This window comes from Diorhabda sublineata, chromosome X (genome assembly GCF_026230105.1).
Source record: "Diorhabda sublineata isolate icDioSubl1.1 chromosome X, icDioSubl1.1, whole genome shotgun sequence".
NCBI classification, from domain to species: Eukaryota; Metazoa; Arthropoda; class Insecta; order Coleoptera; family Chrysomelidae; genus Diorhabda; species Diorhabda sublineata.
In genome coordinates, this window is record NC_079485.1 from 5,070,374 (window position 1) to 5,082,376 (window position 12,003).

The following is a 12,003-nucleotide window of genomic DNA, read 5'->3' on the forward strand; positions in this document are numbered from 1 at the left end:
TTAACTTAACGCTATCTTTTGACATTGAACAATTATTAAACTACTTATTTATTTACGCCGCCAAATCTTCGGAAGAGAATAGTTTATCCTTATGATCCTTATAAGGATAAAGACTAAAGATTAAATTAGTGTATTGTTATCAGTAATTGATAAGTGTGCAAAATTTTGATGAATATGATAATTTAAAGTGTTTATAAATCACACTACCTTGGTGATTTTGTCAACGATAATTGTACGAATTTATGAAATTATTTCATTGTCTTTTCTCCAAAATATTTGTGCCAAAATCCAAATTAATTAATTAATTATTGAAGTGCTTCAAGATTCTGTATATACACGTGTAATTTATGGTAATCCTTAAAATTTGATCAGCATAATCAAATAAATTTATGAAATTATTGTTTTGTTATCGGTCTATGATAGGTGTGCTAAGTTTCAACTCAATCCGACTTTTTGAAATAGGTAAGAATCACTTATAAATATTTCGTTACATAGATACATGCATACCAAGTTAATCGAAGATAACAAATTACATTTTGCCGTAATACGCGTGCACTCTGTGTAACTATTATTAAAACACATAATGAAAAATATATTTGTAAGGTCACAAAGAAGGGAGATACTCATTGTCTAGCTATATATTTCAATTCTCAATTTCTGCAATCGTTCCTCTGTTGTATAACAAATTGATTTATTAAAAAGATTCCATCCTTGCAAGAAGTTTAAGTGCTCACTTATGTATAATAACAGAGGGAAGAGAATCCCTCTCACGATTCCTCGATATTCTCTAACCATTATTTAACTGAAATCATCAGTAAATCATTATCAGCTGGGGAAAAGCAGAGAACCAACAAAAGATGTTGTTTGCAAGTTCAAAATAAAGAGAAATGCTAAATATATTCTATGGAATTTAGGGTTAATTAAATTTCGTAATAAAGAAGTCAACAGGAAAAAATGCACTGTGACTTAGTTATAACTGTAAATTTAAATATAGATCATTCAGGATATATTACATAAAACGAGGTATATACACAAATATTAAAACAAATTCTCATAATTTGTGGCATGTACAAAATGTTTTGTCTGCTACGTTTCACTAATATAGTTCAATATAATTTATAAATAAATATATTTTTTCTTGTGAAGTTGGAGGTTACAAATAAACAACAAGTGGTTAATATCATCATTTTGAAGAGATATGATTTGGTGGTAGCAGGCCCAGTAAGGTTTTTAAAAAGCTAGAGTATTTTTCTGGAAAGATAACTTGGCTCAGATTGGATGTAATTGAAGAATTTATTACACAATATGAATATTTACATAGGACAGACATGTCAGTATTTGGAAAACAGATTAAAATGTCATCTAAAGGATAAAACAAAATTGCGTGAACAAATTAGAATAATTTACAATATTGTTTGAAAAATCCCACTCATTTTATTAGACTTGAGAAATTCTATGACCTGGTAACGTGTTTTTAGTAACAAATTCATTCAACATATTGGAAATTTCATATATTTGGACATAAGGTTACTTGTAATAAAGATGATACTGGTTATGTAGGACATACCTGTGATAAAAAAACTTACAAAGCATGAAAATAACATACATAAGTATAAAAATTTTTTAAAGCAGAATCAAATACAAAAATTTCAACAAAATTCATTCTGTTTTATGAATTTCAATGTAACTATGAAGGATATGAATTTATGATTGCCTCTTTTTCGTGTATTAGAATTATTAAATTTTGAAAATTAAGGATTTATATATATTTAAACCAGATGTATTTTAATAATCATATGGTAGATGTTCTACTAATTTATATACCTATATGTTCTGAGATAGTAAGGTGAAAAATCTTTATTGAAAAAATTGTATTCCGAGATACAGAAGTTAAAGTTAAAATTTGTTTCTACAATTTCGCGATGGAACATCACAGCTCAAAGATTGATATTTACATTCGATAACACGAATGTCTTTACAACTATTAACAAAAAACATAATAGAAAGTTGAGTATAAGGAAAAGTTGTTTTTTTGATTCATTTAACGAGGTAGGATAATTTTTTCAAATAGGATAGATATATAAATGAAAAAGCTGAAATAGAAATAGAAAAATGACCAATTTGTTGGATAATCAGTTTTCATGTTGTTTACTTCATGGAAAACTGCATTCAACAGATATGTTTCGCGGACTTCTAAGGGCGGTCACAATATTTTAAGCGAATCGTGCAATTAAACTGTAATCCGTTTTTATCAACTTTATGAATCCACTTTTACTACGCGTTATTACAATGCAAGTTTGGATATTTTCACTTCGATCTTGTTGTAGTCTCTTCAGTCTCTACTTTAGAACCACCCCTTACCGATGATAAAGTAATATTTAAATTATCAAATTGTATACGGAAAGATCACTCACTCTCTCATATATTGAAAAGTTTGCATATGAAAGAAATTTTTCAGTTTAATATCTCAGTGCAAAAGAATACGTAAAAGGATAGGTGCGCATTTGCATATGTCAAAAAATATTTACCTTCAAGAATTTATGTATATCAGTTTGAGCTATCTCATGTGTGTATTTTGATCATATTATATTTTTTCAATGTCCCTGTCATTTCTCACGACATATGAATTATGCATTTATTCAATTTTTATTATTAATTTTGTAGCGCGTTATCTAAATAATCATCAGGCGTTATGTATGTTTATAGTTATTTTTATCTGCAGTGTGATTATTTTTTATTTAATAATTACGAAAATGTTGAAAGTTAGAGTATGAGAGTATCCCCATAAACACTAACCTACGGAACTTCAGCCGGAACTCTGTTGATGTTAGTTTTTGCAGAAATATATCTACCATCACACGCGTACTATCATTTGAACTGTAATGTGGTTCAATTCTTGCGACTCTTTGGAGCAAGAAAATCACTCAGCATATCAATGTAATCATCTGAGCACGACCTTTACCTCCTATTCCACGTTCAGAATTAGATAAGGGCTCAATATTTTACAATGCAAAAAATGCACAATCATTTGCCAATTGAAATTAAATTGATATCATATTTTCCCGCATTCCGCAATAATTTGTGGGCATATTTACTAGAAAGTGTCTTCTACTCTGTTAACGACTTCTATTCTAATAATAATATTCAATTCCGGGCATGCTGCATACTGGTTTAATTTTGCTATGGACTTATACACTTATTATTACCTATCACTATTAACTATAATTTTGTTAGTCATTGTGGTTTTCTTCTATATATTGAAATTTTATTTTATTTGTATCTTTATTTATTTATTTTTCTCTCTCTCTTTGAGACCATTTGGAAATTAATGAAATGGAAATTACACTCATTATTTAAAGTGAGCAATTTTGATAGAAATTAATAAATTTAGCGATTACTATATATTGTTTATACATCGACACATCCATCTTGCTGTCTGTATCACTAGTTTGCACTACGTACTTGTCATTGATTACTACAACTAGATAATTTAATACAATTAATATGTAGTGATATTACAAGTTTGAAAAAATCAAAACGCATTATTATATCGAAATCAAACTTTAGATTTTGATAGTCAAATTTTCTAGATTAGAAGATTTATCAAATTTTTAAAGGTCAAGAAGTGTTTTTTTAATAGAACGAGATGTTAAATGAACGGATGTTACTGTGTTACAGGAACTATCATTATTGCCTATTGCTTACGTTATTAGATTGAGTTAGTTATTCACCATAATCTTCAGGTTCTGATAATGTCTCTTTTCCTCTACTGCATGTCTTTGCCTGTGAGCTCGAAATTCGTTAGAATAAGTACTGGTCTACAGCAGTTTTACTACCGAATTTAAGACTCCTGAATTAAAACCAAATTTTTCTCTCAATGACGAATGTAGAAATATATTCCATTTCTCTATGTCCTCAAGATACAAACTTATTGTATGTATGTATTATTTTTTGGTCATACATTGTTCGCTGTAGCAAACAATATATTCGCTTGATCGTTTTTGGTAGAGACTCAAAGTGACAAAAATTACTAAATCTCACATCTCCATTTTCCTTCGACTTGAGTCCAGAAGTAACAGTCACCTTGATGCGGTATTGTAAAGTTATAGGTCTTTAACTGTTGTTATAAAACATCATTATTACAACAACAACTTCAGACCTGAGCGAGTTATGTTTATCTAACCTTTACTTTTAGTGCGTTCAGCAGTTATCTAAAACGCCATCTCCATACTATAGGCATCACTAACGATCCGGAATGCCACTGGTGGATGGAGGACAAAAAATACAAATCATGTCATCGGTGAGTGCCCACCACTGACCCGTGCTAGCTTCAAACACTTAGAAAAGCCTTACAGCTTGCCCAGTGATTTTAAAAGATTTAAACTGATAAACTGATAATCTTTTCAAAAGACATTGGATTTTGATAGTTTCAAGTGTCCAGTACGAGTCTATCACAAGTCTATGTGCGCAACGGACCCCGACCACCCACTTACCTACCTATCATCTATGAATAGTGAGAAACCTTCAGAGAATATGACTATTTATTGATTGAAGTTTTCGTGAGTAGGTATATGTTGATGTCATAATTCTCACATTGCTACGACTATATTTTGGAAAAAAAAACAAAAATTTCCTCACACTTAACAATACCTATTAATTGTCTTACCTACTAGAGAAGATATTTTACAAATGACTACTACATAAACTGAAAAATGTTTAGGTTGAGAAGTCTATCACCGGTACTTACTCAATAATATTTCGTCATTCAAAGTTTGTATTGATTATTAATAATCAATATAAATTGATATGAAATGACTTACTTTAAAATTTTCATTCTCGAAACGTATAACCTCACATCACGGCACACAATTCAAAACTGACTGTCTCTAAAAAACAAATATAAAATATGCATCCCAAGGCATTCTTTTGGAAAATCTTGTCCGTCACACCTATACCCTTCTGTTTATATAAATAATATTAATACAAATCAAAAAGAGATGCTGCATCCCTGGTTCTGACCGTGTTTTTGTATTTTGCATATTAAGAAGAAGGGTCTCTATTCCCTGGGAAAGTGTTACTAAACAAATTTTACTCATTAATATGCAGATGTATGCGAGGAATTAAAATTTAGATGTTCAGAGGTATGAATTTCCAGGGGCGCATTCTAAATAATTATTTTTAGTGATTTCAAGTGGATCTTCATAATTTGAATCAAGAATCAAAGTATAAGCATAATTGATAAAAATAAACTACTAGTAATACAACATTCTTAATTTTATACTTTACTTAAAACCTAAATAATTTTTGGACAGTTCCTAAAATATTTGAACTATCTTTTATACCACCCTAGCAACAAAAAAAGAGCATTTAAAAAAGCGAAATCAGCACTCAAATAACTATAGCGAGTAACAATAAACGATCATAACAAATGATCATTGAAATATATGTTGGATTTTCAGTGATTGATGATGACACTCATACGAAATACACAGTTAGTTGACAGATACCAACACACAGATAAAAAACACAAATTAAAAGTTACTAACTATCTCATACACACGGGTACCTAAGATTAAATCTCTAACAATTAAGAATATTCCTTTGGAACAACTCTACTTCCTCACCACCGAAGAAGAACGACTGCAATCAATACCAATCAGTTTACAAAATGCAAATCCTACTTATTTCTGGATGACCCCAATTTATATAACTGTGACCATCTTTACAATAATAGGATTGGACTCTTACACAGGATCCTGAAAGAGCCAGAAATCCAACAAGATACACCCCCATCACAACCAGTTTTGTTCGTCTCTAAAAAAAATTCCCCGGATGATGGAGAAGTTACAGTTCGCTGACCCACGGTTCATATATGGTATTGAACTTCGAGAATGAGTGGTTTCAGAAGGTGCGATAGCGAGTCTGGGTAAGTAAAAATTTCCGATAGGTGGTCGTAGTATTGATTGAGGAGTTTAAGGAGTATGTACGTGAGGTGTATCGGTCATATAGGTGAAAAAAGACTTCTGTTCTTTGTTTTCAAAAGGCTTCTTTTATTCTTCTTAACTTATGAATACTACTCTACTTTTTGTTCCCTTTTTTTTTGTTTGAACTTGAATGTTCGTTGTAATGGACAAACGTTAAATAATGAAGAGGATCACCAAGGTCCCTTCCACTATACTACTGACTGCGCCAATTAAAAGTTAATGCCACAAAAGCCACTTTTTAAAAAGATGTGTCATTTGAACAGCAAAACAAAACTATTAACAATTAAAATTACAGTGTAGAATATTAATTATTGATCGATCGAGAAGCTTATGTTTGTTATGACGGCTCGAAGTTCAATACCATATATGAACCGTGGGTCAGCGAACTGTAACTCACGCGTCAGGTAGTGTATATAGAAAAAAAAACAAAATATGTAGAAACAAAGGAATGGTATAAAATTTATTGAAATATGCTTGGATCACATTGATGCGTGTCGGTATTATGAGTTAATGCTGTATTCACAACTATTACGGCTCTGTTGCTTGCTTCGACATCCAAAACTAGTAACACCCTTTCTTCGCAAAGAACAAATGCAACTAAAAAAGAGGACGCTTGTAATTATACCGGGTCGCGATACATAATCCAATGGTAATTCGATTTGCATATTTCGCAGGTAGTTTGAGAATGAGTTCCGTTGTTTCCTTCTTGTTACATTGCCACCTATGATCCCCGTTACGAATTTGCATATGGTGTGTCTCTGCCTACTTATTGTTCTCTCTGTAACCGTTATTTTTCAAAGAATATAATATATAAAGGAGTGGCTTATTAATATGTTGAAAAATATTCATAATATTTAATTACATGGTGGCTAGATGAAATTGAGTTACTTGAAGGCTAGGTTTTCATCAATCGTGTGAAGTTTTCTTAGCAGTTGTAGATGGCAATTTGTAAAAGTGAGAAACTTATTCGTTGAACCAGGGTATGGAATTATAAATATGAAAAATGAGTTACAAGGATACGTTTTGGAACCATTCTTTTAAGGATCATAGATTTAAAGTTGGGAGAAGTGCATCGTTAGCCAAGTAGTTTTTATAAAAATATTTTACATAATTTTTTATCATAACTATATGTAATTTGTTTTATTAAAAGTCTTCCGACAGTCTACGTATTTTAAGACATGAATTAAATTCTAAATTTATTGTAATAGCAAGCTGCTCTCTAACCAATTAAATTTTTAAAAGGAAAAGTAATTTTCTAGACGAATATATGAACAAATGTATATAAAGGTACCTACCTACGTATGTGGTAATTTAAAATTCAAAAATTCAATTAACATTCAATATTCTTCACTTTTACAAGGTTAGAAATTAATAAATGCTCAATCAATTTTAGATCAAATATACCACGTGGTTATGTTTCCACCAAATTTTCGAATGTCTTGATGTTTAACTAGTCATTATAATCTCAGAACTATCTACAACCAATAAATTCACTACCGTTAAATGCAAAAAAGTATAACCAACTATTACTTCTTACTAAATATTAACATGTTGGGCAGGCCAAAGAAGATGAATTGAGACTCATTCGAGCATTTACCTTTTGGTAGCTAAGATTAAAAAGAATGAAAGATTCTATTATTTTTGTTTCGAAGAGGAAGTGTACAAATTTACAAAAATATGAAAAAAGAAGGCATGAAAATATTTAAGCAAGTTACTGTTCGCTGCACTATATACGTATGACCTTACATGGTATGGAACTGTGAACTACCATTGCAAATATAAACTGCAGATCCATGAAACTTAACAAACATATCATTGAAATTATGATTCTACAGAAATTAATATTTTTTTACCCTATATATTTATTGTCTCAATAATTTTGAATACGTGGCTTTTGGGGCAGTAACCCTTAATTATCATGTAGAGCAGAAAATACTAATAAATATTTATTGGAGCGCGCTGGATATTGATTGTTGAATCAACCTTTCAAAAGAAAAACTGAGATTTGAAATTTAAAAAAATAGCATTTTTGGAATATTCCTGATACACTATACAAGACTATTTGGATGGGGGGGTTTATTTAAAAAACCAAATGTGACATACTAAAGTATGTCTTTAATTTAATTGTGTGAAAGTTTGAGATAGAGAAAAAGTAATAGAGAAGAAGAGGTAAGAGTGGGAAATATATGTTTTACTCTGCAATTTCTTCAATTGCAGATTATGTCTTTCTGGTGTCATATCTTTTAAAAGAATAAATCAACCGCGCTCGAGAATATTAATACAGCGTTTTTTTGGAAAGTTAGATAATAGGCTTTTCGAAATGTAATTAACCTAATTTACTATAATCTGACGCATTCAGGTATTATGCAAGATCCAGTTGCTTACTATTAAAATGGCCTTTATATAAAAATGTGTCAATTTATTTCTAACGTTGGAGCTGGAAATACCGCGTCACTTAGTCCACATCTGCAAGTTTTTTGTTTTTATCGTTTTGAAGAAACTGTTTTAGACATGTCGTGAAAAATAGTGACTGAATTTTTAGCGAAATACTTGCCGTTGGTATATGAAGAAAACTGTATGTCAGAAGCACGGGTGTTTGTACGGACGACAGGGCTCAAGAAATAACATGAATCAAAAGAAGACGATCTACAAGAAAAATTACTAGTATCGATGTGAATATGTACCGTTTGCAAACGCAGATTTCTTTTTGCGTGGTATGGTGAGTTTAATATCATTAAAGAAGCCGTTTGCAAGATGTTAAAAGTTTCCACCCATGAAAAAGAATAAATTATTTCAGTACGTCCCCGAGATATTGTAAAGAAAGTCAACAGTGGGTGGTGAAGAAGTCCCGACTGAAGGCAATTTGATATTTTTTTATATCCATGACATCTTTCACGTGCTTATGTTATTATTGGTCAAACAAATGTTAGCATCCTGGAGCAGCCATGAGAACGCCTTCTCCATGGGCAAACCGAACTTGCAAAGTGGATATGGCACCACGACATCGCAACGTCCCATTCATCATTGATTTTACAAGAGGTTCTGCCAAACTAAAAGCATTCTAAAAAAGCCGCAGTCACCCTGTAATTATGATATTGCCCCTATTAACTTTTTTTACTAAGCAACTGATGATCAAAGAAGCTGTAACCGTGCTTTTAACTGCTTAAATTCAGATGATTACCCATGATGCTTTGATTCATGGAAGCAACGTAGGAATCGTCTAGAGTTGAATTGTGAAGGTCGATGAAACTTTATTTGCTTTTGTTATCAATAAATTCCTTAACTTCTTTGCCACACTTTTTATATATGGTAATGTGAAGTATCTTCTTTCATTTCATACAATTTGTGTGTATGGAGTATCTAAATACCTGGTTTATCTTTTCTCCTTTAGAGCTGCTTCAACATGTTGAAATCTTATCACAATAAAACAAAAGGGAAACTATAACGAATAGAAAAAATTCAAATATATTCCCAATAATATTAGTATTTTCCGATGAAATTGTGTTTAGGGTGCTAATTCTATTTTACGCAAATAAACGTTCAGACCATTTCATTTAAATAATATAAATTTAGGATTAGACCATTTAAAACATTTTGAGTATTTCATTGAATCGGAAAAAGCACAGAAAATAATCTTGATATAGTTCCATAATAAAAATAAATATCATTTCTTGAACACTTGTTCCACAAACACACTATTCAGTTTTTCTGAATTTTCAGTGTAATATTCTTCCCTTAACTGAATACAACTATACCTACTGACACAGGATTCAATAAAATAAATATCAAAAGTGAACCAGTGCAATAAGGAACACGTAGCAATTATTTCGTTTGATTAGAAAATGTACTGTTTGAATATTATCTGAGAAAATTGTGACAGATACTTATAATTATTATTAGAGCTGACTGAGAAAAGAATTATTGATCGGTATTTTTCTTATTTAAAGCAAGCGGCAGTGTGCGTGAATCCAGATTTCAAATATACTATCATGGCAACATTAACAACCCAAGCAACGTCAAGTATATTGAATATTGACAAACTAAGAACCGCAAACTTTGACTTTTTTAATAATACAAAATGTTCGTAATAATAATAATGTATGTAATATAAATATTTCCACTTGGGTGATGTATCGCTTATCAGTAGCGGCGATTCTGATGATATTTTCATTACAAGATGTTCCTAGACTAGACAGACATGCACAAGGTGTGAAATGGAGTTACACGAATGAAAAACGATATTTTCCAATTCCATAAATTGTAATTGAAGCTATTGAAAAATACTGAATAAAAATTCCAGACCGTTTATTTACTTACTACCTGGCATGTATCCCGAAAAAACGAGGTACGAGAGAAAAATGGAATTTTAAAGAGAAGACGGATAGCGTTATGGTCCTAGAGTAACACATTAAAATTAAGTAAAATAATGACTGCCTTGACTTTGTTTTTTTTTTGGTACTACTTTTTCAAACGCGATTTTTCTGTAAATTACGTCCCGCTAGTCTAAAACGTTTTCAACCTATCGTTTCAGAAATTGCAATAATATGACTTTCGTCATATTATTACATTCTATATTAATCTGAAATATTATAATTATTATTTAGAATAATATTTTGTTGTGTTTCATATAACCCATTTAACTGCAATATAGGTGTTTTCCAAGGAAATTGTTCACAAATTTTATAGTATATACTTCAATGAATTTATAAATTATTTTCAACGCTTCAATAAATCATATTCATCTTATATATTAAAAAAATTGATGATTTCCATTCCGAGTCCGTTCAGGCGTTCTACCCAACCGATTTGCTTAATTTTTTTTTTTTTTTCAATGAAAGGTATTGATGCACAGATCAGCCATCAACCATCGGATTTCTTCACCATTCTCAAGTTATACTCAAATGCGATTTCCCCCTGTACATTACTTATGGGAGTTTTTCACATACACACGTTCTATCCTCAATATCTCAGGTTCTATTCAAGATAGAGACTTCGTTTTGGGTTAAGAACACTCGCTGAAACACCTTTCTATTGAGTTTTTGAACACTTAAATCGGTTGAGTTGGAGAGGAGCTAGGCGCGGACATTCAATGTGGAGTTATGGATTTTTGTAGGTTTTTGGCAATTTTTCTAGATTCAAAGATCTATATCTCAGGTTCTAATATAGCTAGAGAGTTCGTTTTGGTTTAAGAACACTCGCTGAAACACCTTCTTTCTTTTGAGTTTTTGAATTCATATCGGTTGAGTTGGAGAGGAGCTAGGCGCGGATATTAAATGTGGAGTTATGGATTTTTGTAGGTTTTTAGCAATTTTTCTACATTCAAAGATCTATATCTCAGGTTCTAATATAGCTACAGAGTTCGTTCTTTTCTATTATAATGATTTCTGATACTTATTTAATGGATTCAATGCGAGCGAAGCCGCGGGTAAAAGCTAGTTATAAATACTATGAAAACATTCATGAATATCATTGATAAGACGTTTCCTTAACCCTATTTTCTCCAATTGTGACCTTATGCAAAACTATTTTTGATTCTAATAGCAAACGATTGCAAAGATATCTATCAGTAATAATAAATTCCTGAAGATTTCAATTTTTGTGTATTATTATGATTCAAAAGATTGAAATCATAATTACATTTCGATCGGTGTGAAGATGCTATTTTCTATTGGATGATTAATAATTCGATAAAGATTCTACTGACTTCCTTTCAATAATTACTTATTAAATTATTTCTTTTATTTATTCCTGTTGTTTATAATAATTGAAATAACTCTAAAAACTATCTCACATCATATTAATTGAGTTTCAGTTATATTATACTGTTAGGAGGATTATTTGATCTAATTTTAATTCGAGCTAATATTGATTTCTTGTATTCTTTCGAAAAAATCTAGTGTATGGCTAGCTATAACCATTTGAATGAAATTTATTATGGATACAAAATTGACTAGAATGCGAGGAAGGCGCCATCTGCAAGCTAGAGTGTCGATGGGACAGGTTTATACAGATACCCTAG

At 30.9% G+C, this 12,003-nt stretch overlaps 1 long non-coding RNA gene across 1 annotated transcript; it reads left to right on the forward strand.

The window, feature by feature from the left end:
- Nucleotides 1-219: 219 nt before the first annotated feature.
- LOC130451374 (uncharacterized) lies at nt 220-4,563 on the forward strand. The gene is made up of 2 exons (XR_008910712.1): nt 220-462; nt 4,196-4,563. It is a non-coding gene; the product is annotated as an uncharacterized LOC130451374 (long non-coding RNA).
- The last annotated feature ends 7,440 nt before the right edge of the window (nt 4,564-12,003 follow it).